The 26497-nt window shown below is 39.5% G+C and overlaps 6 non-coding genes across 6 annotated transcripts; all 6 read right to left on the reverse strand.

The window, feature by feature from the left end:
* Positions 1-12591: 12591 nt before the first annotated feature.
* On the reverse strand, positions 12592-12673 carry trnal-aag. Its single transcript has one exon. It is a non-coding gene; the product is annotated as a tRNA-Leu (tRNA).
* A 1034-nt stretch (positions 12674-13707) lies between these two features.
* On the reverse strand, positions 13708-13789 carry trnal-aag. Its single transcript has one exon. It is a non-coding gene; the product is annotated as a tRNA-Leu (tRNA).
* Positions 13790-14390: 601 nt separating this feature from the next.
* Positions 14391-14472, reverse strand: trnal-aag. The gene has a single exon. It is a non-coding gene; the product is annotated as a tRNA-Leu (tRNA).
* A 436-nt stretch (positions 14473-14908) lies between these two features.
* On the reverse strand, positions 14909-14990 carry trnal-aag. Its single transcript has one exon. It is a non-coding gene; the product is annotated as a tRNA-Leu (tRNA).
* Positions 14991-15400: 410 nt separating this feature from the next.
* trnal-aag lies at positions 15401-15482 on the reverse strand. Its single transcript has one exon. It is a non-coding gene; the product is annotated as a tRNA-Leu (tRNA).
* A 436-nt stretch (positions 15483-15918) lies between these two features.
* On the reverse strand, positions 15919-16000 carry trnal-aag. Its single transcript has one exon. It is a non-coding gene; the product is annotated as a tRNA-Leu (tRNA).
* Positions 16001-26497: the final 10497 nt, after the last annotated feature.

Genomic DNA, 26497 nt, shown 5'->3' on the forward strand with positions numbered 1-26497 from the left:
AGTAGGTACTTTATTTAAGTGATTTTTATAGCTGAGAGCAATTCTTATTCGGAAATAAAATGGTTTAGATAATCTGTCTAAACTCTTAGTTTAAAAACTGATCTGATTGTCTCACCACTTGTGTTTCTCGCCTCATCATTCGATGTTGCTTACTATTTAAGTAAATACTCATGACTGCCAGTGACAGCTGCAATTAATGGCTTTGGCTTTCCAATCACTTCTTATAATCCATACTTTAACATGAGCTGGATCATGTATAACATCCTCTCCCTCCTCCACTCTTTTTGTTGTCCTGTTAATTAGCTGCATTGCCAGAAATGGTGGAAAGCTTTCAGAGTCACAGTTAGTTGCTCCAGTGCTCCTCAGCTCCAAGACGCAATCTGTTCCCTTCAACAGAGAGTGACATGCTGCAGTTATACCAACTGAATCTGTCAGGGTACTAATACTGTATATGATATGTAAAAACATAAATTATTTCTTTTAATATGAATTCCTCAGTTCTAGTTTAACAGTACACAAGAACACAATCTGCCACGGTGTTATCAGTAACAGAGACTGATGCTCTTACATGAATCATGGATGTGATACGGGAGCAAGCTGAGAGATTTCGGATGATGTTTGGCCATAGGGGAGTGGAGAAAACTAATTAGCCCTCGTAGCGGACTGCACCAGCTGGGTGGAGAAAAAGTAGGTCTTAACTCTTACGTCGGTCTTAGCTGCGTCCAACTTTGTGATATGAGTTTACATCAAGTGCACCGAGCCTGACTGACCATGGTTGTAGTTGCGCCTAGTCTTATGATGCGTGTCCATGTGAATACACGCACAGAGATGATTATTTCCAAGCAGCACACTTCTATTCAAAGCGCACTCTTACTTCTTTCAAACAAGCTGTGGAGGATATGGATAATGCAAACCAAAAGAAAAGGAAAATAAATTTCACTGATAGAGAAATAAGAAAACTTATAGAGTTGTATGAAGGGCACAGAAACAGTCTCACAGCTAAAATTGACAGCACCAACACAACAAACAAAAACTATCAGCATGGAAATCAATCACCAGTGCAATCAATAACGAATGCAATGGTGGACTGCGGACAGTTGAAGAAATGGAAAGATCTTTTATCAAAAGCCAAAAAGGATTCATTGGCTCTTAAGAATCAGAAAATCAAAAATATAAGAATTTTTGAGAGGCAGCAGCACAGATATAACTTGTCAGAACAAGACAATGTGTCATTCATGACTTGTCTGCCAAAATGAAACCTCTCAGTCAGCTCACTGTCTGAATAGATGTCTGGTGGATTTGTTCAATTATGGACGACTCATAACAAGATGCGCTGCCATCTTTGTTTTTCTTTTCTGGTTGTGTGATCATTATTTTTTATTATTACCATGGATACTAGTCTGATTTCCAGCTTACACCTGCTCCATACTAGGTAAAGTTTATACCCAGGCGCAACACATACAGGGCTTATGTCTAAATGCTGCACTAGTCATAAGTCAGACGTAATGTTACACCCAGGCATACGCCCAGCTGGTGCACTCCACTCTTGGAGGTGTCATGGGTCGCATTCAGCCATATATGTATGATTGATTGATAACCTCTACCCGTGGTTACCTGCCCACCCAGAGGGAAGAGATACACACACAAACACATACAAAATGGTACTATCAGATTACATAACATTTCAGAGAAGAGGGCCACTCATCTGTACATTTAAAACACACTGAAGTGTTAATAGTGACTCCTCATTTTGATTTAGTTTTCACATGTTCACAAGGCTTATTAGCATCTTTTAGCTCATTGTTTTGGTTCCCACAACTTCACTGTAATGATTCACTCCTATCAACTTCATTTCCATCAGCAGCAGGCAGCTGTTCTCGCAGAACTTTTGCGAGATCCCACAAGATCTCTATGATGTTAGCTAATGTTAACAATCATTGCTTTCCTGCTCTAAGTTATGCCAGTCCAAGAACCACACATCACTAGGGTTATAATGTTAGATGTTGTAAAAATTTACTTTGCTTTATGTCGAGCTGTGTTTTAAAAGTGGTTACCACCACTTTGAACTCTAATTGAATACTTCTATCATGAAATTGTACTTTTGTGACCACCTTGCCTGTGATTTATTAGTGACTACAAATACTAAAGAGAAAACAATATACAGTGTGGCAAATTTTGAGGTACCGTTGGTTAAAAGAGGAAGGCTTTGATTTTGCCCATCCTAGTGATGGCTAAATGAACAAGCTTTGCGCAAAATAGAATTTAACAAAGCAACTCTTGCCAGTGATCATACTTAATGTGAAACCAAAACTACACCAAAACAACTTTGCAGGGAATTGGATCAACTGACAGATCACTGACAGAACACTGTCTTTTGCTGAACTGTCAGCATGAACATCTTTCTGCAGCAGAATAAATAAATGTGCTGCCACTTGTAAGGCTGATCATTTACTACTAGACCGGAAACTACACCTAATTAATTAAAAAGAAAACAAAACAGATTTCTGCAGAATACAAATAGATATAATGGACTTTGTTTGAGGTAAGCCACCTTTCTATCTGGCGTCTCTATGTACAATCTGGATGTAGCTGTATTTTGTATGGTCACACCATTAGCTGAGTAATTAACACCTGTTATGTCCAGGGGGTGGTTACCACAGAAACACTGGAGATATTTTAAATAAGGACATTCCTGGCTTTGGATCTTTGTTTGTGTGTGTGTGTGTCTGTGGATTTATCATTCATGTTTAAAGTAAGCATTTTAAGTATTTTTGATATTTTGTTTGCAGGTTGACAAGGCAGTACTAACCATCATGACTGATGAGCAAATGGCAAAATATATCACTTCATATGGTGACCGAGTAGCTGTCCTCTCCTTCTGTCAACAAATTAATTGCAAGGGATAAAATAGGGACACGGAAAATGAGATGAAAGACAAAAGGAGTGCTGTGTGATACATCAGGTGTGTGCTAAAAGCAAGGTGAAGGTATGGCAAGACAGATAAATAATGCAGGAGAAAAGAATTCCAGGAAAAATTGAAATTGGATGGCTTGGATTTTAGCAGTAATGAATACCATCAAGTGAAGACCAAAAATGGCGGAGGAAAAAGACATGCACTGGTGGAAAAAAAAACGACAACTGCTCAGATTTTAGAAATAAGAAAGGAGCTATTTTTCCCAGAGGGGCACTCAACAAAAGGGCGAGCTGAAGACTTTACCTTTGAAGTCTGTGATTTTATGACTTATGACTTTATGAACAAACCAAACTGAAGCTGCTTAGATTTTACATCTGCACAAAAAGAGAACCTTCAACAGATCAGTCCTCATCTAAAGTGGATGAATATAGTGAAGATTTATCTGTCAGCATCACTGCAGATTCACAGTTGACTAAACACTGATGCCGATGATTTGATTACAGATCTAGTGGAGCATAGACATTCGTCTGACAATGACATTAGCGAACAGGTTTGTGGCAGTAGGAAAAATATTTAATAAATATAGTAATGATAATGACAGGGACAGATGGAAAGAGATGGTGCTTGAAGATTAAACCAAGGTAGTAATGAAAAGCTAATGTACATGTATTTCATAATTCAATTCAATTTTTCCAGGACTTTTAAAAGATGTAAGGGTAAGATGCACAGTTAGTTTTAAGGTTCCAGAACTTTTGTTGTTGACATGTGTGGTCAAATACATTTTTTGTTACATCTTTTGTTGCAACTTAATACATTTATTTTTAATGGTTTTTTTTTTTTACTATATTTGTACAAGGCCTACTGGTTTGTATTCATTAACGCATTGGCTGAGTGTAGTACACACCTTTTTTCTCACCAGTAAGAAACATTTTATTTATGAAAAATATCACATATATACTGTATATATATGTTTGCTGCAATGTATCATAGAGACTTTGTAAGAAAATCTAAAAAATATTGCACAAGTTGTCCTTTATTCTTAATAGGCTTTAGTGAGCTTCTTTGAGCCGTATGTATTTTCTTGCGCATCATTTAATATCAAATGTGAAACATGTATTTCTCCCTGCCATTATTTGATATTACTGCTGACAACATTGAAAACGTGTTTTTTTTTTTTTTTATTTGTTGCAGAGTGTGCATTTCCAGATGCAACCAAGATCCAAAAAACAAAGAGCAGTATCTGAGGCTTTTACAGCACAAGGTCCAGGAAGATCCCATCGCTCTCATTCAACCTCAACAGACATTTAAAAAACTCACATTGGCCAGGGACAGGAGGAAGACGTAAGTGATCATGATGGTGATAAAGTTTGGAATCTTCTCCAGCTTTCTAATGATTTCCCTGGCTCCTGCTTTTAAATAATTGATCTGACCAGTGCAGTTCCTAATGACTCCCCACAAACAGAACCTGAGCACATCTGTCATTAAAGTTTGGAAGATGTTCCATAAATAGACAAGGAAGATGACCTTGGAGGGGCAGATGGTGATGAGACAGTTGTGATAACATGGAATTATGTTAACAATGAAGATGTCACACAGGTAATGTGATAAGATCAGGAACTTTTTTGGGTAAGGAGGTAGAAATACTAATACAGGGATTAGAACCAATAAAAACTGACAAAATAGAGAAATGTACCGCTACTTAAGTTCAATAAAGTACATAGTTTTTGGTTAGATTTTAATAGTAAATTTGATTCTTTGAATTCAAAAAAAATTCATTCCTACTTTGGAAAAAATGAACCATGTCATATATGTTTATGGCATATGCACTGTTCTGTTCCCCCATTATTCTATGTGCACACAAATTAAATAACCTACAGTGCTGTGAAAGACTTACTGTACTTGTTGTAATCTTAGTTCACCCCTTGTTTATTTAGAGCTTCATTTACTGCAGCAATAATTGATTAACATTTCATTGCTTATGCTGCTTTAGAACCTTTTAAATTGCAAAAAATCAAACAAGAGTGGATGAAAACATGTGGAATTCCACTGTAAGATATCATTGTACTCTCTTAAGCCAGATATGATGGCTTCCACAACTTCAAGATTCTCCCCTTTTTATAGCAAATTTCTATATCAAAATATTTTTCCTGAACTTCCATTTCTATTGTTTAGTGGTATAGCAAAGTCATGCACAACTGCAGAGTAGTAATCGAAGACAACAGTCCTTTTGACTTGATTCCTGGGATTGTGCAACAGTTTTCATGAATACTGATTTGTGACTTTATTAAACTTTTCTGTCTCTGAAACTTGAGGTTTTTGTTTTTTCCATTTTTCAAATATATACTCACTAACGTATACTTAATTAATCCTCCAGAGTGCCAAGCTGAATGGAGCACGTATGCAGGATTCACAAATCCCATTGTCTTCAGCTAATGGCCGGCCTACCCTACATGTGCAGTCCATACATGAGGAAGCAGCACAAATTGCACAGGTAAGATGCAAGACTGCAAGCAACACTGATCACATCCTTTAAACTAGTGAATGCTTTTACATAACTGTAAAGATGTGATATAATGGAGCTATTAAGCATTCCAGGAACTCTGTCAAGTCTGAAAAAGTAACTGTGATGACAGGGTTAACTTGGCTTGGGATTCGTGACAACAAATGTTGAATAGAAAGCCTGTGTTATAAACTGGAGGTGTACAGTTTGAAATGTTATGAAGAAATGCTTTTGATTCAAGCAGCCACCTTTCCCCATTAACCTCAGCTGGCAAATCCAGAGGGCCCACAATTTGCATCAATTTGCAGGAAAAAGGTAGTTGGAGATCTTTTGGCTCTATTTATGGACAGCGGCATGATGAATTTGACTCTAAAGATGGACTATGTAAATGAAAAAGCTATTGATGATGCTGGTGTGTCAAGGGAGGTTTACACTGCATTCTGGGAGCAATGCTTGAATAGTGTGAATGGGAAACAGAGCTAGTTCCAAGGCTGAGGCCAGAGTTCTATAAGGCTGAATAGCAAACAGTTGGACGGATCTGGGTGAAGGGATTACTAGACCATGGTGTCATGCCTGTGAGGCTATCAAAGGCTTTCATTTTAGCCTGCATCCATGGAATTTACTGAGTTGATGTAGACATTCTGATAACATCGTTTCTCAGAGAAAGATCAGCCGTTGAGAAGGCTCTCCGGGGCACAATGGAGGAAAGTGATGAAAGGACTTGCTTGACCTTTTTTACAAGAATGGGTTCACATACCCTACCTCCAAAGAAAAACATGGAGCCTGCAATCAAAACTATGGCTCATAAAGCCATTCTCCAAGAGCCAAAATATATAGTTGATTGCTTCTCCACACCTATGGCACTTGTACAGCTGAAACTGTCAGACAAGGAAAGTATGTTGAGTCAAAGAAGGCCACAGGCAAATGAGTGTTGCAATTGTTTGAAGCAACAAAGGCGGTGCTGTCTCAGAGAGAACTGGCAACCTTTAACCATCCCCAACATTATGTGAAAAATGCTGACCCAAAGCTGAAAAAATCCTGAGTTTCTGCTCTGGTCCTTTTGTCATATGTGTTGACATAGTTATGGTGTACTTTAAGGCTGAAACTGGGCTCAACAGAAGGCCTGCATTTCACATTGATTTTGACAACATCCTGTCCAGCAACTACTTTGAAATTGACATCCTTTGAACTTGAGAGCAGTCCTTATCAGGCCTAATAGTAACAGGCATCATTATTGTATGGTTTATTATATTTTATTATATATTCTTGTTTTTCTGGTTTTGTTGTTTGTTCTGTCATTGTCGTCTGATGCACTGAACAATGTGGTGAGCAGTCTGCAAGTCTATTTTCTGTTGGTGCAATAGTACATCACCATAGTTTCATGAGGATGGTCTTATTTTTTAATATGCACTAAAAGTGACTGCAGCTTTTATTTCCATCAGTTTGACCCTAACCAAGCTTCAAGGCTGAGCTTAATATTGTGTTTTTGTTGCTATTAAGAAAGATTACAGACTTGTCCATCACTGGTGGAATTAATTGTTGATGTTAAGGTGTTGAAGAGTCATACCTTTTTGATTATTCAAGGAAAACACTGTTTGAAAGTTAATGATGAAGATACTTATATGAGATCCTTTTTACAAAGTCTGCAAGCTGATGTGGCCAGTGTGAAATATGGCCTGAAAAGACCAGCTTCTAACTATAAGCCCTAATATGCTCAAATCTGATGCCATCGCGGTTCATTTTTCAGAAATAGAATGTTTATGTATTTTGCCATGAGGTGACATATACATAATGTGCATTTTTAAAAATATTTTTAAGTTATCAATTGTCCTTAATTTATTAACAAACCAAACTCATTAAGCAAATTTTATTTCACACTAGATAACAATACAGAATCATTATTAATAAAAATATTTCCACATTGTTCACAAAAAGATCAAGTACTTCTGCTGTTATTTTCTACTCCTCTCTAACATTACAGTGCTTGGCAACACAGATTGTTCATGCACAGATATTTTCGCTATGCTTTTCTGTCAGTTACATGTCACTTGATGTTTGTACTACTCAGTTCTAGAAGTCCTATTAATTTCCACAGAGACAATTTTTGTGGCCCAGTTCTAAAACACATGCCATCACATGTTCACAAAAGTAAGGAGCGATGTTGACAAAGTAGTATTTGAGTTATCTTACTGGTTCATAAAACCTCAACAGGACACACACACACACACAAGGAGGCTTTTGTCCAGAAACCCACCATCAAAGAACCCGTTGCCTCTGAGGTCTGCAAACAAGAATAACCAGAACTCCATGCACTGGCTGCAAAGAAAACCCCACCAATATTCAATATCTCCCTCCAAGTAACTATCAAGGGTGCCATTTGGGTGAGTGGGGAGGAGGAAACGCTGAAAGCCTCTAACATAGCCATTTTCAGTTCCAAGATCGCCTCTCACTACTCTAGGGCAGCCCCCTAAACACTGTACTGCTTCTGTGTAATATCCTCCAGTCAACTTTGGGGCACTGCTTGTTGTGTTGGCTAAGCCAAATTATTTTCCTTGAAAAACCACCAATACTGCCATTGACACAAATGCCATTTGGCTTCAGTTTGTTATATGAGTCCAGGTGCCAGATGAAGTTCGGCCCTTTTGAGAAGTAGCTCCATCATCTGAGATGTCTTGCTTGCCTTAATGACACTCCTCTGAGATCCGGCTCCTTCAACACCAAGCACATATCCTCTTTCCTCACAAGTAGTCCATGTCCTCTGCATTTAGCATACATCCACCAGTACCCATGAAGCTGTCCAGAATACTGCATTTGGTTGCTAGTGAATTCAACCAGGACCACCAGGTCAGAGTACACTTTGCAATGAGAGTGTCCCCTTGCACTAAGTATTCTCTTCAGATGTCTCTCACTTATGTAAAAGCTGTGCCTACTGCCAAGCACTGATTCAGTGTCTTTATATTTGAGGCCAATCTCAAAATAAAATTCAATGAACCTCTTCCACAGGTGTGTGCACTCCATTATTGTGGTTGCTTCCATGGTGCTGAACTGACCCCGAAGTACATTGACCTAAATGAAAAACCTTAACTGTTCTGAGATCTCGCGAAACCTTTGTGAGATCCCACATAACTTTTATGAGCTGCCACAAAACTTTTGCACAAAGAACATCTTTCCTTTCTTTTTCCAACTTTCAATTTTTTTCCTCCATAACTCATAACAAAACATAACTCAGGTCTAGGACTTACAGTGTTTGGAATCACTATCAGTACAAATGATATATAAGAGATGGTATCAATCATTTGGACCATGGCCCCATTTCTTATATCCTGGTTTTGTGATTCACTTCACTATTATATGCTAATGAAAAAAAAAAAAAAAAAAAAATGCTTCTAGGCACACACATTATTTAGAAACTTTTGCATTTATGCTGGAAAAATCATTGCCAGGTCAACAAGACCACCATAGAACTCAGTTTTGAATGGCAAGGCTTTTGATATCTACACATCTATAACATTTATAGGCATTTGTTAGATTACCAGGTTTCCACAGTGGCAGAATGCTGCTAATTATTTAGTGAACAGAAAATTACATAGAGATGTACCCTTTCAGTGTTTATCTGCAATAACATGAAGCTGATGACTTGTGACACCACAGCTTAAGTCTTCATCATTGGCTCTAATGAAGCCGTTCATTCAACATCAGGCCCTATCAGCTTTATGTTGGCGGGTTAAATACTGAGCACATTAACCGCAACTGAGGCTGATGAGAGAAATTATAAAATGGCTTCATTAGACAAAAGGAAAAAAGTAATGAAATACGAACTATATAATAATTGGCTAAAACATTGTGGTCGGTTGCCTCTTTTGCTGTCAGGGTTGCATCAGAGTTACATCAGCAACAAGCTGTCAGAGTCGACAGACAGCATCATCAAAAAATTCAATTGGTATGTTCTTGGTTCTCACACTGTTTGAAACCACCCCTTCTGTATCTGTTACTATGGCTCCCATTAGTCATTACATGTTGGTAAGTGGAGGACACAGTATGCAGTGCATGTATTTACTTTGCTGCAAGTCCATGTCAGTGTTTTGGTTGTGGTAAAGAGGTCAAAACTATTGTGGAGGCTGTGATCAGAGATTAAAAAGTGAGGAAGGATTCTGTTTTTCCCTAAAGCTGGATTTATTCTTTGTAGACCTTACAGTCAAACTGACAGACGAACTGACAGGTTTACAGTAATGGCCCTTTGAAATACTGTACATACTATACTGTATGTACTTTTAGTCATGCTAGAAGTGGGGCTCTAGGGATGGTAATGTCAGTCAGTCCACCACATTGGTCTAGACTGAAATCTCTAAACAAATACTGGATGTACTCAATGTAATCATTTTGGTCTACAGAGGATACATCCTTATGACTTCTCTGACGTTTTATCTAGCACCACCAGCAAGTTGACATTTTTGGTGTGAAATATATTGACAGCTATTTGATGGATTGCTATGAATTTGCCACATTCTTGTTTCCTACAGAATGAATTGTAATAACTTTGGTGATCCCACAATTTTTTATCCTGCCCATCATCAGGTAAACTGAATCTAAAAACTAAAACTAAACTAACTTAAAACATAAAACAACACTGTTTGTAGATAAACCAAATTATTGTACAAATTTAATATCTGATGTGATGATGGCCCAAAGGGAAAAGTCATTAGGATCCATCCTCTGGGGACCATTAATATCTGTACCAAATTACAGGGCAATCCATCCAAAAGTTAAGAAATTGCACTAAAAACCCAAACTGTCAGTCTCATGATAGCGTAAGGAAAAGGAATAAAAAAAGTCATTAGCCTTCATCTTCTGGGGACCATGAATGTCTGTACAAAATTTCACAGTAATCTATCCATTAGTTGGTAGACCGACCAATTGAAAGACCATGGCTGAAAAATATGTGTCCACCATTTTGCTTCATGACCAAATACCTGCAAAACTAATGACATTCCATTCCAATGACATTCCATCAGCCTCAGCCGTACTTTGTGCTCAGTGCCAATTAGAAAATGTTAGCATGCATACAGTATATGCTAAATTACATTGGTGAACATGGTAAACATTATACCTGCTTTGTATTATCATGTTAGCATTGTCATTGTGAGCATTTTACCATGCTGTTAGGATTTAGCTCAAAGCACAGCTACAGCCCCACGATTCTCTCACTTCTCTACTTCTTTAGTGACTGATAATCCTAATAGCCATATGAGACAAAACAGCTGATAAAAAGGGCAAATGAGTAAAACTGAGTGAGGTTATTATTGTGCACTTATATGGATAACAACAAACACAAAAAATACATTTATTGAGAACTGGATAGTTTTTGTTCTTTGTATGACAATAATTTCTCCACGAAATTTAACCCTGTGCGTGCAAAAAATGTTTTTCTGTGCTCAAAATGTCCCATTGTGCACTCTGAATTGAAACACAAATAGAATCCCATACTCTCTCTGTACCTTAGTTTGACTCACTGGGTTGTGTTTATGGTTCGAACCAAAATGAAAGTGATGCTGAGTGGAATTTTGAGTTGTGTATTTAGTTTGAATGAACTGAAGTGGACTGAACTAAACTGTTAGGGCATACAAGGTAGAAAATAGAATGGGGACTTGCTTTACCTTGCTCAGAATTACAGTATTAACTTTTATAAAACACAAAGGGAGAGACAGAAGGGAAGAAAGGAAACAATGAAGGATTGCAGTAGCATAATGTATCATCCTACCTGCAGCTGTTTTAACTGGAACAGGCTGGAGAGACAGGAGGATATATCAGAGATAAACAACACTTAACACCCACACACTCGCTGAAAGGTACAGAAAATGTTGACTCGGAAACACACAGTGCACATGCACACACAGACACGCATACATGAACACACAACATGAATAATCACAACTCTTTCCAGCTCAAAAGCACGCTTTTGCACATTGTTTTTTTTGCCTTTTTGTGCTCACAGATATAATGTATTCACACTTTGATATATGTATACAATGCTTCACACCTTCTGTCTGTCTCCTCTCTTACTCACATAAACATACACTGATTGTTCTCTTGTGATGCCAGTCACAGCCTGTAGTGTTACTTTGACCATTTAGTGTAGTTAAAGCAGCAGTATGAAACAAGGTCAGATTAATTGTGGTACCTTGTTAGTACCATTAACTAATGACAGCACAGTCAATATGAGTGGTGGCCTCTTTTCATCACCAGTGTAATTGTTATTCATCAAATTTTTTGTTTTTTTTTCTCTTTAACCTCTGCATGCTTTTGTATAGGGAATATTTGCCTCTTCTAAGGACTGCCCCTACTAGTTGTAGAGGACATGGATGGTAATGACAACTGGTGGGTTGGTCTGTCCATCTATTTTTCTCCTGACCAGATTATTGTAAAATTGTGTGATTCATTCACATAGCAGAAAATGATTTCAAAACATTGAATTCTTGGTTAAGGGACAAGCACACTTGACCTAAATTGTGTTAAATGGCAGTGGGGGGATTTGAGCCCACAGCTTCAGAGAGACTGGAGCCTTAATCCTGGGCCTGAGACCACTCAGCCAACCACCTTTTGATCATTCTTCCTCACTGCTATGGTCACAGCTCTTGCAAAGCAACTCTTTTTGTTTTCTGAAAACTTAAAGCAGTCAACAGAGGGTATGATAAACTTGCTTGGGATCTTGAAATGGCATCTACAGCAGCATATAATAAATAATATAATAAACAAATCCACATTATTATTAAGCTGTTATTCTGTGTTTACATTATACCTCATTACATCAATTAACTTACACAACAAAAATGAAAAAAGCTAATGTCCTCAAAAGTAAATATTTTACATAGCCTATTATTGTAATTATAATTATTATTTTTTAAATTATTGATATGAATATATTCTAAATTATTATTATTTTTCTTTTCTTTTATATTGTCATTTCCATATTGCTGTGGATGATGGGGAACATGCCAGTTAAGTCTGCGAGTCTGCAAGTACACTGAAGTCCATACATTTGGATTCAGCATAAGAGAAATGTAGTATACTTTGTATAGAAACCACCCCTGAGCTCAATTTACCTGGTCTCCATACATTCTGCCCACACAACACACTCTCTGGTCTGCACCATGTTTGATATTATCTAAATGGTGTCAAATGGCAGTGGTGGGAATTGAACCCATGCCTCTAGAGAGACTGGAGCCTTATTCCAGTGCCTTAGACCACTCAGCCACACTACCTTTTGACCACATGTCTTCACTCCTATGGTCACATCTCAAGTCTTGACAAATAAAAAACAGCAGACTATAATCAAGAAAGTATTGCAAATTATAAAATTGGCAAACTAAAAACCAATCAACAGAGGGTATGACAAACTAATGACCAAACACTATAATTGGGTTGGAGAGAGAGAGAGAGAGAGAGATTTATGGAGCCTTGCTGGGTGGAAAAGTTTACACTGTGCCCACAGTTAACTATTTGTAAAACTAATGCTTTACATTATTCATGTGGTTTTGCTAAGGTGTGTACTATATGTGCTGCACTATTTTTTGGCCTGGCATAGTAACATCCTGGAGACTACTTTGGTTACTGTGTATGTGTTGAGTGAACTTCACTTGTGTCCTTGTGATCACTCAGTCACCACACCAACATTTCACAGTTGTCTCTGTTTTGTCTCCTGTGCATATCCGGCTTTCCTACCCACCAAATTATTAGTAGCAAATGGCAGGGGTGGGATTTGAACCCATGACACCTGAGTGACTGGAATCTTAACCTAGCACCTTAGGCCACTGAGTCACAGCACCTGCACTTCTGCCACACATTGAGCATCATTGGGTCGAAATCACTTTTGCAGAGGATTCTTTCAATCCATCAACCTCTGGGTTATGGGCCCACCACATTTCTACTGCGCCACTCTGCTCTTGAAGACCTGACCAGGGGCTTGCACCCATAATTTGGGCTTTACAAAATGAAAAAATTATCTGCAAGGACGATGATGCAAACTGAAATGAATATGCAAAGCAGGCCCAGATTGCAACCATTCTTCTTAGATAAAACAACTGGGACAAAATTCACCAAAGTGCAAAGTTTATGTAAAGGCTCAGCTTGTCACAACAATTTGAGTGCTTTCCTTCCATGAGGAGCACAATGAAACCATTCTTTTATTCACAGATTACTAGGTGACTCAAGTACCAGGCCCTTGGCTCTTGCCATGGATTTGGCAGTGACCCTCTGGCATAATAGTGCAGTAACAGCCAGACAGTATGAAGAAATATGGCAGTGGTGGGATTTGAACCCACGCCTCCTGAGAGACTGGAGCCTTAATCCAGCGCCTTAGACCGCTCGGCCACACTACCTGTACTTTGACTGTTTCATATTGATGAAAGACATTTACAGCAAAGAGCTGAGCAGGGTAGAAAATCCTACCCCTAATAGGATAGTTTCAATCCATCATCCCATGGGTATTGGGGCCAGAACACTTCTGCTGCACCACTCTACTCTTGAACACCACCTATTAGGCTTGTGCCCACAACTTGTGGTTCATAATAAAAGAACGGATAAAATTCACCAAAGTGCAAAGTTTATCTGAAAGCTCAACTTGTCACAACAATTTGAGTGCTTTCCTTCCATGAGGAGCACTATGAAACCATTATTTTATTTACAGATTACTAGGTGACTCAAGTACCAGGCCCTTGGCTCTTGCCATGGACTTGGCAGTGACTCTCTGTCATAATAGTGCAGCAATAGCTAGGCAGTATGAAGAAATATGGCAGTGGTGGGATTTGAGCCCACGCCTCCTGAGAGACTGGAGCCATTCTTCAATTCACACATTGCTAAGTGACTCAAGTACCAGGCCCTTGGCCCTTGCTATGGATTTGGGAGTGACCCTCTGGCTGCCAACACTTCTGCATTTCTTGCCATAATAGTGCAATAATGGTCAGACAGTATGAGAAAATATGGCAGTGGTGGGATTTGAACCCACGCCTCCTCAGAGACTGGAGCCTTAATCCAGCGCCTTAGACCGCTCGGCCACACTACCTGTACTTTGACTGTTTCATATTGATGAAACACATTTACAGCAAAGAGCTGAGCAGGGTAGAAAATCCTACCCCTAACAGGATAGATTCAATCCATCATCCCATGGGTATTGGGGCCAGAACACTTCTGCTGCACCACTCTACTCTTGAACACCACCTATTAGGCTTGTGCCCACAACTTGTGGTTCATAATAAAAGAACGGATAAAATTCACCAAAGTGCAAAGTTTATCTGAAGTCTCAACTTGTCACAAGAATTTGAGAGCTTTCCTTCCATGATGAGCACAATGAAACCATTCTTCAATTCACACATTGCTAAGTGACTCAAGTACCAGGCCCTTGGCCCTTGCTATGGATTTGGGAGTGACCCTCTGGCTGCCAACACTTCTGCATTTCTTGCCATAATAGTGCAATAATGGTCAGACAGTATGAGAAAATATGGCAGTGGTGGGATTTGAACCCACGCCTCCTGAGAGACTGGAGCCTTAATCCAGCGCCTTAGACCGCTCGGCCACACTACCTGTGCTTTGACTGTTTCCTATTGACGAAAGACTTTTACAGCAAAGAGCTGAGCTGTGTAGAAAATCTTACACCTAACAGAGGATGGTTTCAATCCATTTTCCCATGGGTATTGGGGCCAGAACACTTCCGCTGCACCACTCTACTCTTGAACACCACCTATTAGGCTTGTGCCCACAATTTGTGGTCCATAACAACTGGGTTAAAATTCACCAAAGTGCAAAGTTTATCTGAAAGCTCAACTTGTCACAACAATTTGAGTGCTTTCCTTCCATGAGGAGCACTATGAAACCATTATTTTATTTACAAATTACTAGGTGACTCAAGTACCAGGCCCTTGGCTCTTGCCATGGACTTGGCAGTGACTCTCTGTCATAATAGTGCAGCAATAGCTAGGCAGTATGAAGAAACATGGCAGTGGTGGGATTTGAACCCACGCCTCCTGAGAGACTGGAGCCTTAATCCAGCGCCTTAGACCGCTCGGCCACACTACCTGTACTTTGACTTATTCATATTGACGAAAGACATTTACAGCAAAGAGCTGAGCAGGGTAAAAAATCCTACACCTAAAAGGATAGATTCAATCCATCATCCCATGGGTAATGGGGCCAGAACGCTTCTGCTGCACCACTCTACTCTTGAACACCACCTATTAGACTTGTGCCCACAACTTGTGGTTCATAATAAAAGAACAGATAAAATTCACCAAAGTGCAAAGTTTATCTGAAGGCTTAACTTGGCAAAATAATTTGAGAGCTTTCCTTCAGTGAAGAGCACAATGAAGCCATTCTTCAATTCAGAGATTACTATGTGACTCAAGTACCAGGCCCTTGGCCCTTGCCATGGATTTGGGAGTGACCTTCTGGCTGCCAACACTTCTGCATTTCTTGCCAACATAGTGCAATAATAGTCAGACAGTATGAGAAAATATGGCAGTGGTGGGATTTGAACCCACGCCTCCTGAGAGACTGGAGCCTTAATCCAGCGCCTTAGACCGCTCGGCCACACTACCTGTGCTTTTGCTGTTTCAAATAGATGAAAGACACTTTCAACATAGAGCTGAGCTGGGTAGAAAAACAGACTTAGCAGAGGATGGTTTCGATCCATCGACCTCTGGGTTATGGGCCCAGCACGCTTCCGCTGCGCCACTCTGCTCCTACAGACCTCACCTAGCACCCACAATTTGATCCTGCTCTTGATTTTATGGGGAAAATTGGGTGCAGAGAAGTTGTCATGATGGAACATATTATGTTTTAAAATGGCTCAAACCTCTTTTAAGTATTGCCTTATCAAATGAATGTGAGTGCTTTCATTTGGAAAATGTTGTTGCAGTAGCATTGAGGGAAAGGGAAGTGAAAACTGACAGAATCAACCAAATGGTGTCAAATGGCAATAGTGGTGTTAAGACCACTATTTCACAACAACTTGAGCCTTAATACAGAGCCTTAGACTTCTCTACCACACATCTTCCACCTTGCATATTACTACACCACTGTTCTGTATTGCAAGTTAGGAGGGAGCATTGAGAGAAATTGATAAGCTTTGAAACCAAATAGCTGTCAGCATAGTTTATAAAAAAATAGTAGTTTATTTGAAACCTGCATTGTTTACATCTATGTTTGCTAGCAGCAGTCTTAGGGCACTATTTTAACAATCTATCGCATGGTCTGAAGCGCATGGTGCAAGTGCATTTAGGGCATGTCCAAATCCACCTTTGCTAGTTAAATGGTGGAAAAAATGGTCGCAGTACTAGGCGCATGGTTCAAAAGGGTTGTAGTTTCTTAATTAATCATGGGTGTGTTTTGGGCTTAACATGCGATAAACCAATCAGATTGTCATCTCCCATTCCCTTTAAAAGCCAGGTGCACTTGCACCTTGGAGGATTTGCGAGATAGTAAGAACGAACGCTTCTCTGGAGAGGAAATGAATCTGTTTATGTGCGAAGTGAAAGTGCGCAAGCGGACCATCTAAGGCAACAGCAGAATTCCATCAAAGCTCCCTGAGGTGACACAGTTGTGGGAGGAGGTAGTGATGAGCAGCATGTCCTCATCTTCTGGCGTCACCAGAATGACCGCTCAATGCCGAAAGTGGTACAATGATAGGAGACAGGGAAAACAAAAGTTTGCTGCTCACTGAAAACAGCTACTGTAAACAGGAGGAGGACCACCTATGACCACCAAGGATCTGACGTCAGCGGAGGATGTCACTGCCTCTACTCTCAGTGCTGAAAGCATTGAGGGTTTTGGGGGGCAAGAGGTGGGCGTCCAAGGATAACAATATATCAATGTGTACAAACCATGCAGGCTTCTTGCAAAAACTGTTTATTTTACATTAATACCTGTAACAAAGCCATTCAATAAATGAACCATAAATGTCATGCAGCTCTGTTGGCTGAGAATCCTGAGGCCAGACCCAGTAGGCAGAAGCAGGGGGTAGTTGTGGAGGGAAAAGGGACGGTGGAACAACCATCATCGAGGTCGAGAGGAGAGATGAGCTGACCCAGATCACAAACAGGGAACATCATCTGGCAGGAGGACCACCTGTTCCTGGAACTCCAGCAGGCTGGATTCAACATGCTGGAATGAGAATTTGGTGGAATCAGGCGAAGAGTTTTTGGTGCATAAAACACCGGCCTGAGCTACATTGAGATGTTGCTGCAGCCCCTGGGACGATACTTGCAACACCTCCTCCTCTGACCACGTGATTTCCTGCCCGCCTGATTCATTATGAGCACGCTGGCCCCTGCTGCTCTTTGCCTCATTGTGGTGGTGAGAAAGAAGACCACCAGTTCGAGATCCTGTTCATTAATTTGTGGCAAATTTGTTTTTGTTTGTTTTTTGAAAAGGGTTTTTTTTTTTTTTAATTACAGCTTTGGTTCTTTTTAAAATTGTTTTGTTCTGTCATGGAGTAACAGGTAAAATAAGCTTGGTTTTAATTGCTGAAAGTACGGAAACCTGATAACTGTAATCTCAAAAATGTTAAAGCGTACTTGTTAAATATTGTTCAAAAATTGCTTTAATCATGTAAAAAATCATCATACACAGTTGTCAGGATTATGCACCGCAGCTTTCTCCAAGGTGCTGATCCTGCTGCTGGCAGCAGTGAGGAGCTGTCTAGAGTTCTTTCTTTCTCCCCCACCCACGGTAGTGGAGGATCCTGCCAGCTGGAGCTTCCAGCCAATACCTTCTTTAATCATTGTTTTCATCTGTTTCCTAGAGCATATATACACCCTCTGTTAGTGTGTTCTGGTTGCTGAATTTGGATCTTTTTTTGGCTGTAGTGTTTTTATTGTTTGTTTGTTTGTTTTGTTTTGCCAAGTGAATAAATCCCACAAAGAATTTTCTGAGGGTTGTATTGTAATGTTCCACCTGAAGCACATCTGAAGCGCATTTTCAGCACTCCACACAATTCATGCACTGTTGTAGGCATGATAAACCATGTCATCAGCCATGTCTTTAATGGATAGCCATTGTACCCTAACAGTCACCCCTCCAGGGGGGGATCCCCCTGGAAGACTGCAGGAATGGCAGAGTTGGCCTGTATAAAGGAGTCATGGTTTGATCCAGGATAATTTGTGAATACATGTGTAACTTTACACGTTGCATTGCAATGGATGTTGATGGAATGGGTTCTCTTATGGTTGTCATATATCAGAGGGTTCTCTGATGGGGCACGTAATTGCACATGCATGCAATCAATTGCACCCAGGACCCCAGGGAACCCAGATTTCCCCCAGAAATCCTGTTTGACTTGTTCTTGGCTGGCAGGTGTCATTGGGAATTTAACAATTCACTGGCATGTCGAACTAGGGCTGATGTTACAGCGTGTATGGCTGAACTTACGGCAGATTAGGGTATGCCTCCAATTGAACTCAAGGGATGCTGGAATGACCCACTGGCCAAGAAATGTAGCACAGCAGTGACTTTCACAGCAATGGGGAATACATAAGGACAGCTGGCATTAGTCTCCAGCTCATCTGCCAGGAGACTGCAAATGTCTGTTACAGCCTGGTGGCAGGCATTCCTCTTTGATGAGGGACAGAAATGGGGTCCTTGGCTGGTGGACCCTCTGTCTGCACTGTCTCCCAATCCTCTGTCCCATCAGGTACTCCATTTCGCTCTGCGGATCAAAAATATATGAGCAAATGCATCGGTTTTTAATTGAGGAGTTCAACGAGTGATGTTTTGTTCAACTTACATGGTCTTGTATTAATGCAGCAGCAAAGTCGTTTGTGTGTGATCTGTAATCGTTTTCCGGGTCTTGACAGACACCCTCAACCTTATGGGTCTGTTTAAATACCTATGTGTACTGTCACGATTGGTCAATAATTAGACACTTTCATTCGTCATTACTGCAATTAGCTAATTCTGATAAATATTAGGACTAACCGTTATGATGGGTTTTTTTTTAATATATTGATGTACACTATAGTAATCTTTCATATCGTAATCCTTTTATTTGTAATCTTTTGCATGTTTGTGCGCTGCTGTGGGTCCATGTGTGTAACAAGAAGAGTGTACATGGGTTGTGCACCCACCTATGTAAGTGTATATTACTATCTTGATAATACACCATTAAAATATCAGTGAAACACTGCGCCATTGACTTCAGACCAGGTTTTTTGGTCAATTGTGCAATCACTTTCCAGTGCCTCAGGATAGCAGTGTGCTAACAATGCACCTGACCACACCTCATTTTAAGGCTGACACGCCCATGGGCACTCAGATGGGTGCAAGTGCATTTGCTATTTAAACAGTGTGGGTGCTGGATGGGAAAATGACAACTGCGTCTGTCTTACACTAGCAAAGACACTTGCATTGCACTTGGCGCCGCTTTGCGCCAGGTGTAAGATAGGGCCCACATCGCTTAAGTGGTGGTGGCACAAGATCATGAATTAATTTATACATCAGACACATATCAACAATGCTAGCTCACCCGATGCTAATGTAGACTGTCTGGTTGGGGGCTATCTTGTTATCGCTATGATTGCCCCCCTTGATGGCTAATCCCTTGTAGGTTCTACCCAGGGACGTCGGAGCAATCCCTGATGGGCTTGATCTAATTCCAGAGGTAATCAAAGCATCTGCCCACCCAGGACCTCAACTAGGAGCCCAGAAAAGAATACCGTAGGCTGGAGGCCTTTGATTGACTCAGGTCAGTATGTTGTTCCTGCGACTTCATCCCTCTAGGTCCATAGTCTTAGCCTTTAATTTAGCATTGTCATTGGGTAGGGCAGAGCAGGTCATCTCCAAAGCCTCAGTGCATTTGCATTTGATTCGAGGGATATAATTTATTGCTCTTGGTCTTTTACTTTTGAATGAACTGTGTCTGGCTTCATCTCGAGGGTCGAGAATGCAGATCTGAATTCGGTTGACAGGGTTGATTCCATAGCACAATATATGGCCTCATAAGTTATAACAGTAGCACCGCATCTCTAATTTAAACATTATATCATGAAACTAGTTTTCTTCCAAATATACTGATATTTTAGTGCCCACTTTTTCCTATTGCTAGCAAGAAGACAACATGGTGGACGGAGTGTTTTGGGAGCCCCCCCCATTCCCAGTCTTTGAAGGCACCACTACAAAAAATGAGGAAATGTATAAGGAAGACATTCATTCATTTATAGGTACTTCCCACATTAGACCCATAGGAATCAACTTGAAAATCAGTGAGGTCATCCTTTCAAGCCTCTGTGTAGAGACTCTGAAATTTTCAAATCCCCACTCCATCCACAATATATCAATGGGCTGAAACCGGCACATAGACATTTTTCACAGTCTCTTTTTCTAAATGACTAAATGTGTAAATCCATGCCATGAGAATAATAACATTTAAAACCTATTAAATGAAATATATGCAAAATATTGTAATAATCAATATGTATGACCAATAACGCCTATTGTGTATGCTTAATTAATAGTGTATGTCACCTGAGGGGGCATGTGGATGGTTTTAGTATACATTTTGGAAATGTGCTTCATGCAATTATACATAACAGAAAAAATGTCCTGAACAAGATAGATAGATAGATGGATAGATGGATGGATAGATTGTGTCTTTTTTGGACAAGAAAAACTTTTCCAAAACCCATTCAGTCTAGATCAAATTAGCATTTATCCAGAACACAGAGAACCTCTGGTAGAGATAGGAAATAATAGAAACAGTTTACATAATGGGTATTAATTATTTTGGGAAAAAATGAAACTTGTTGATTATCATAAAATGTAAGCCTACTTGTAAGGATAAAAGGCTCTGTGTGTAAAGTTATCATTAAAATGTCATGGGACCTGATACTTCACAGTGCTGCAGGAACAGAAATAGGCCACGCTGCACCAGCCTGGCCTGGCAGACATAAGACAACGATAAATAAATCAGGATTGAGATCCGGCACTCTCTGCTTGGCCATACGGTCTGCCATGGTGGCCGATTCACAGAGCCCAAGACGCTAAATCCAACCTGACAAGAGCCGCATCAAACTTTTACAGCCTTGTAAGCGATCCGCTGCTGCACTGGGGAACTGTTTTATTGGACAGATTAAAATTGCATGGTTCATAGTGAAATATATACACACACATACACACACGTCTCCTAATGTTTCACAGTGAAAACTCTGCACACAGAGCTTCGTCCTGTCAAATACTTCACCTTACCATTCATCTTCTCATTTTTCTCTCTCTGTCTCTCCCGCACTTCCACATTCTTCCCCTTAATTACTCCATTTCCTTACTAGACAATTCCTTGTGAATTTTCCAAATAATTCCTCCTGGGAGGTAGCAACAGTGCAGCCATAATTAACCAGTATTAGTTCACTGGTGTGCAGTCAAAAAGTGGGACATCTACCATGGCTGTGTCTGCAGATGGCTTGCTGGTTAATTATGCTGCTATATTATTGGACTCTCCCGAGAACAACATTCATAAGATTACATTTTCTGTTTCTGCTTTTTTAGTTTCTGTCTGGCAATCAACCTGCATGAGGGAGTTAATGGACGAATTAAGTTATTGGTGAACTACATCTAAAGATCTCCAATTGTCAATGTGTATCCAAATGGGTAACATGGGTAACAATATTGTTAGCCATGTGGAATTTCTTACACAGTATCACTATCAAAAATGTAATGGTAGCAACCAGTTGAATCTTGCACATTTGTGTTTCTCACCAAATTACAATAAACCATATGCATGGAAACATGCTCACCACTTGTTAGCTTATTTCAAAGAGCAGTACTGAACTGTACACACATACTGTATAAATAGTTGAAATGAAAGTGTGCTTGGAGAGTTCCCAGTGAATGAATTGGTTCAAGCAGACTGAAGTCTTGGTCTTATTTGCTTTGGCATGAAAAGCAATCTGCAACTGCATAAACCATATGGATCAGACACATGAAAGCTGTTCATATACATGACTAATTTATCAAGTATATGCTACACACACACACAGATTACTCAATATAAAACACATCTCAAGAGGCCTTATGGATAAGTTTAGTATGGCCTCCTAAGGAAGGGATTGTGGTTTTAAATCCAATCTGATGCACTTGAACCTGTGGTGATATCATCAATTTAAGGTGTTTGACACATCGGCTTCAGACCCATTGAGTATTTGTACATGCACATCAGTATTTTGGTTTTGAGTCTTATCCTGGTTTTGATCTTATTCAGGATGTGACTTTTTCATGAAACATGAGAAACCTGGTTATTCAGATCCCTGTACACATGATGATCGCAGTATCTAGGTTTATTTTGTTTTGATTCAGTCACTTATTTCTGTACCAACAGAGATTAGTCAGGAACCTTGATAAGGTGCCACTGTATCCTGATTTCTACTGTAGTAAGGGCTTATCTAGGCCTCTGAAATCAGGATATGATGTTTACATGTGCATAACATACTCCAAAAACCCAATCATACCCGGGACGTGGCTTTGTTCATTTGTGGTGCCCCACTGCCTTACTGTTGAGTGATGAACTAACATGTGACTTAAGAATTTGTTGTGGTGGTAATGTTACAGTAAGGCAGTTGCATTTTTAAAATAGCGAAAAGCTGTCTCCTGTACATCAATTCTCAGACAGTGTGGTGTCATGATTATCCATTCAGCCTGGCTTTAAGGTTAATTTTGCATTAATGAAAACAGCCTTTTCCTAGTTTACTCACTGGGCAACAGGGCATGCAAATCAGGGCATGTAAATCAATGACAGAACCTTCAACAAATGCGCCCCAGATTCTCACTGAGTTTGTACAGATCATTACAGGTAGAATTTTTGAATGGTAGTTAAATTCTGAATTAAAAATTGACAGACCTTCTCTCTATTTAGGATTAGCAGTATGAGTTCGTTACCACAAAGTCAAGGTGGATAGCACAATGCAGAGGCAAAGTGCATCTTAGGTTTAGGCCACCGACACATGCCAGGAAGTGGCAAAGCCCTGGGCAATTAATACACAAAACAAGCCTAACAAAGACTGGTTATGAGTTGTGTATTTTAGTTTACTTCAAAACAAGGCACCTGCAATTATCCTTCTTGAGAACAGAAGACAGATAAGAAGGAACCAGAACACTTTGGGGGCGTGAAACTTTTTTTTCATCCATCACAGGTCACTTGCAGGGTAAGTTGTGAACAGTCATGTTTAGAGAACCTTACAGTTAATTCATGAGGATCAAAAGTTTGGTATACAAGCTACTGCCATTTAGGGAGTCAGCACATCTAAAGCTTGAGACAGTTACTGGATAAATGCACATTGAAGGCCTGTGTCACTCTAGACAGTTTGCCATCTGATTGTTTTCCATCTGTTAGTCAAACTTTCTTGAATAAACTTAGATTTATCCAAGAACATGCCACTAATCTGAGGGGTATTCTTGTAAGAGCGGATGATTTTGCACCTCCTCAACACCCTCCCCTCCGGCAGTTCCCCTTGTTGAAACTGTACCAATTGCAAAGCAGTGATTAAGGGGGATTCTTTTCTCAATCTTCATTCAGGTAGGAAGATGAAAGTCTGGGGCTGAATAACCTGTACTACTCAATTCACTTTTATTAAACTACTTTGTTGGAAAATCAAAAGCATGAATCATAATATGTCTTACGGAATATAATATCAAAAACTATGATAAAATATCTCCAACACATAGAAATTGGGTCAACAGTAGGTCTCTAAGTGTTACAATTAAGGATTCATTAGAATGAGTTGGACACCTTAGAGGGAGATGGAAAGAAATTGCTATAAAGAGAAGCAGTCTGGATCTAAACATTACAGACAGCAAACCTATGAGAACTAAGTAAGGTATACAATTTCAGTTTTCTATGGTTAAAAAAATAGTAAGGTTAAAACACACAACACAACAGTTCATTTTAAGCTTTTAACACTTTGCCACAGTAAGGAGTTTTACTTCACATGTTACTATCACATGCTGAGAGAAGCTGGTGATGAAACTGTGAATGTTTTCATGAAATCCTCTCAACTCGTCTGCTATATGTCAGAGTTTTTAGAGTCCCAGCAAATTTTCATTTGATCTGTTCAAACTGTCTTTGGAATGTCACATTTCACAACGCAACAGTAGAGGAGTTTAAAGCTGCTGTGTAATAATTTGCAATTGCAGAAATGTAGGGAAAACAGAAGTTAACTAATGAGGAAAGAAAAATATTGGAGCACAGTCCATTTTCATGTAAAATTTTTCTGTGTATGGTTTTTGTATTAGCATATTTTCCTGTAGTAGCATAATCCTGACCTTTTAACCCTACCAGCTAACATTAGGGTATGTTACTCAGCATTATTCCACAATAGAGACTGGATCTTACAGCAGCACTTCTGTGTTTGGCTACTCTCTGTAAATTTAACATTGTCATATTATCTTATAATGTTTTGGCTAACATGATAGCAAATTGTTGGCAATTTACTCATCCAGCAGAGACAGAGCAACATTAGCATTTATTTGGAGTTGTGTTATTGGCCACCTTGCAAATGTTAGTCCAATATTCACTCTGCTTTTAGACTCTGCTTTGGTCTCTACCAACTCTTGTGCAGGAAATATCTGGCTCTTTAGTTGCTAAATGCTCCGTTCTCTAGCTAGTTGCTAACTTTAGTTGCTAAAAAACTTGATAGAGCTGAGGGTAGAGCTGCGGAGGTAGGTGATAACTTTTTGTGGTTTGTCACTACAAGTGACACTTTCACATTACATGTAGTAATTTTAATATTGTTAATATAAAAATATTGCTTAGTGCAGCTTTAAACTACTACTGTTTAATTTTCAAATTTTATAAATGAAGTCATTACATAAGCATACTGTCACAGTGAATCGTAGTCCAGACAAGTTAGTTTTCCATTTGATGGAGATTATTTCTTATTCCATATTTTTAAAGACTTTTGCATTAGTGGGCAGCATTCTGTGACGACTAAGGCGATATGTAATAAAACCATGTGAGATGAATGTAAATGGCAGGATGCAGTGTGTATTTTAAAACGTTCCTTTAGCTTTTATCTGATCAGGCAGGAAAAGGCAATCTACACATGCACTGATACAAAGTAGCTCACATGAAGGTGCATGGCGCCATCGCAGTCTCACAACAGTACACATAAAAGGATTAGTTGTTCGCATGGGAAGATGAATCAGATTAAAGGGAAGCAAGCAAGCAAACAGGTCCTGCCTGTTGATCAGGGCTTACTGTGGTCCCTGTCCTATCTCCATACCTCTGATATGCAGTAAACATTCATATATCCTTGTTATAATCTTAATCATTCACCTGCTGATTTGGCTACTAATTTTACTGATGGGTCTCCATTTATTACAGTTGATACATTTAAATACTTGGGACTTTGGATTGATTCTGAATTTTCTTTTAGGCCTCATATTGATTTTATTAGAAATAAAATAATTGCTAGTCTCAGAATAATATTGGTCAATTAATTGTTTTACTCTCCAAGCAAGAAAACAAATTATTTCCCATCACTGATTATCAAGATATCATATACCAGAGCACCTCTGAAACACATCTACATCCTTCAAATGTAGTTTACAATAATATCTGTAGATTTATCCTGAGGTGTCCTTACAGCACACATCGTTTCATGTATGACACACTGAACTGGCTACAACAGCACTATAGGAGACATTTTCATTGGTTGCTCTTTGTTTTAAAATGTGCATACTTTAACTATCCTTTATACCGAAAACAGCTTTTAGTTCCATTCAGATCATCATATTCACTAGATAGATAGATAGACACACTCAACAACCTTTTTTATTGTGCTTAGAATCTTTAGAGGAATTGGGAAACGTGCTTTGAAGTTTAAAGCACCATCAGACTGGAATAATTTGTCGAACTCACTCAGATCAGTGACTTTTTTCCATGACTTCAAGTCTTCTTTGCTTGTTCATTCCTTGTACAGATGACGTGTAACAGATGGAGCGAGTGGGGTTTGGAATGTGAGAGAGCCCTTACATGTGTGTGTGTATGTCCCTGTTGATGTTACTATGCTGATTGTTTTGTGTCGTTGTATTGTTTAATTTATTATCATTAT

The sequence above is a fragment of the Thunnus maccoyii genome, chromosome 8 (assembly GCF_910596095.1).
Source record: "Thunnus maccoyii chromosome 8, fThuMac1.1, whole genome shotgun sequence".
Taxonomy (NCBI): domain Eukaryota; kingdom Metazoa; phylum Chordata; class Actinopteri; order Scombriformes; family Scombridae; genus Thunnus; species Thunnus maccoyii.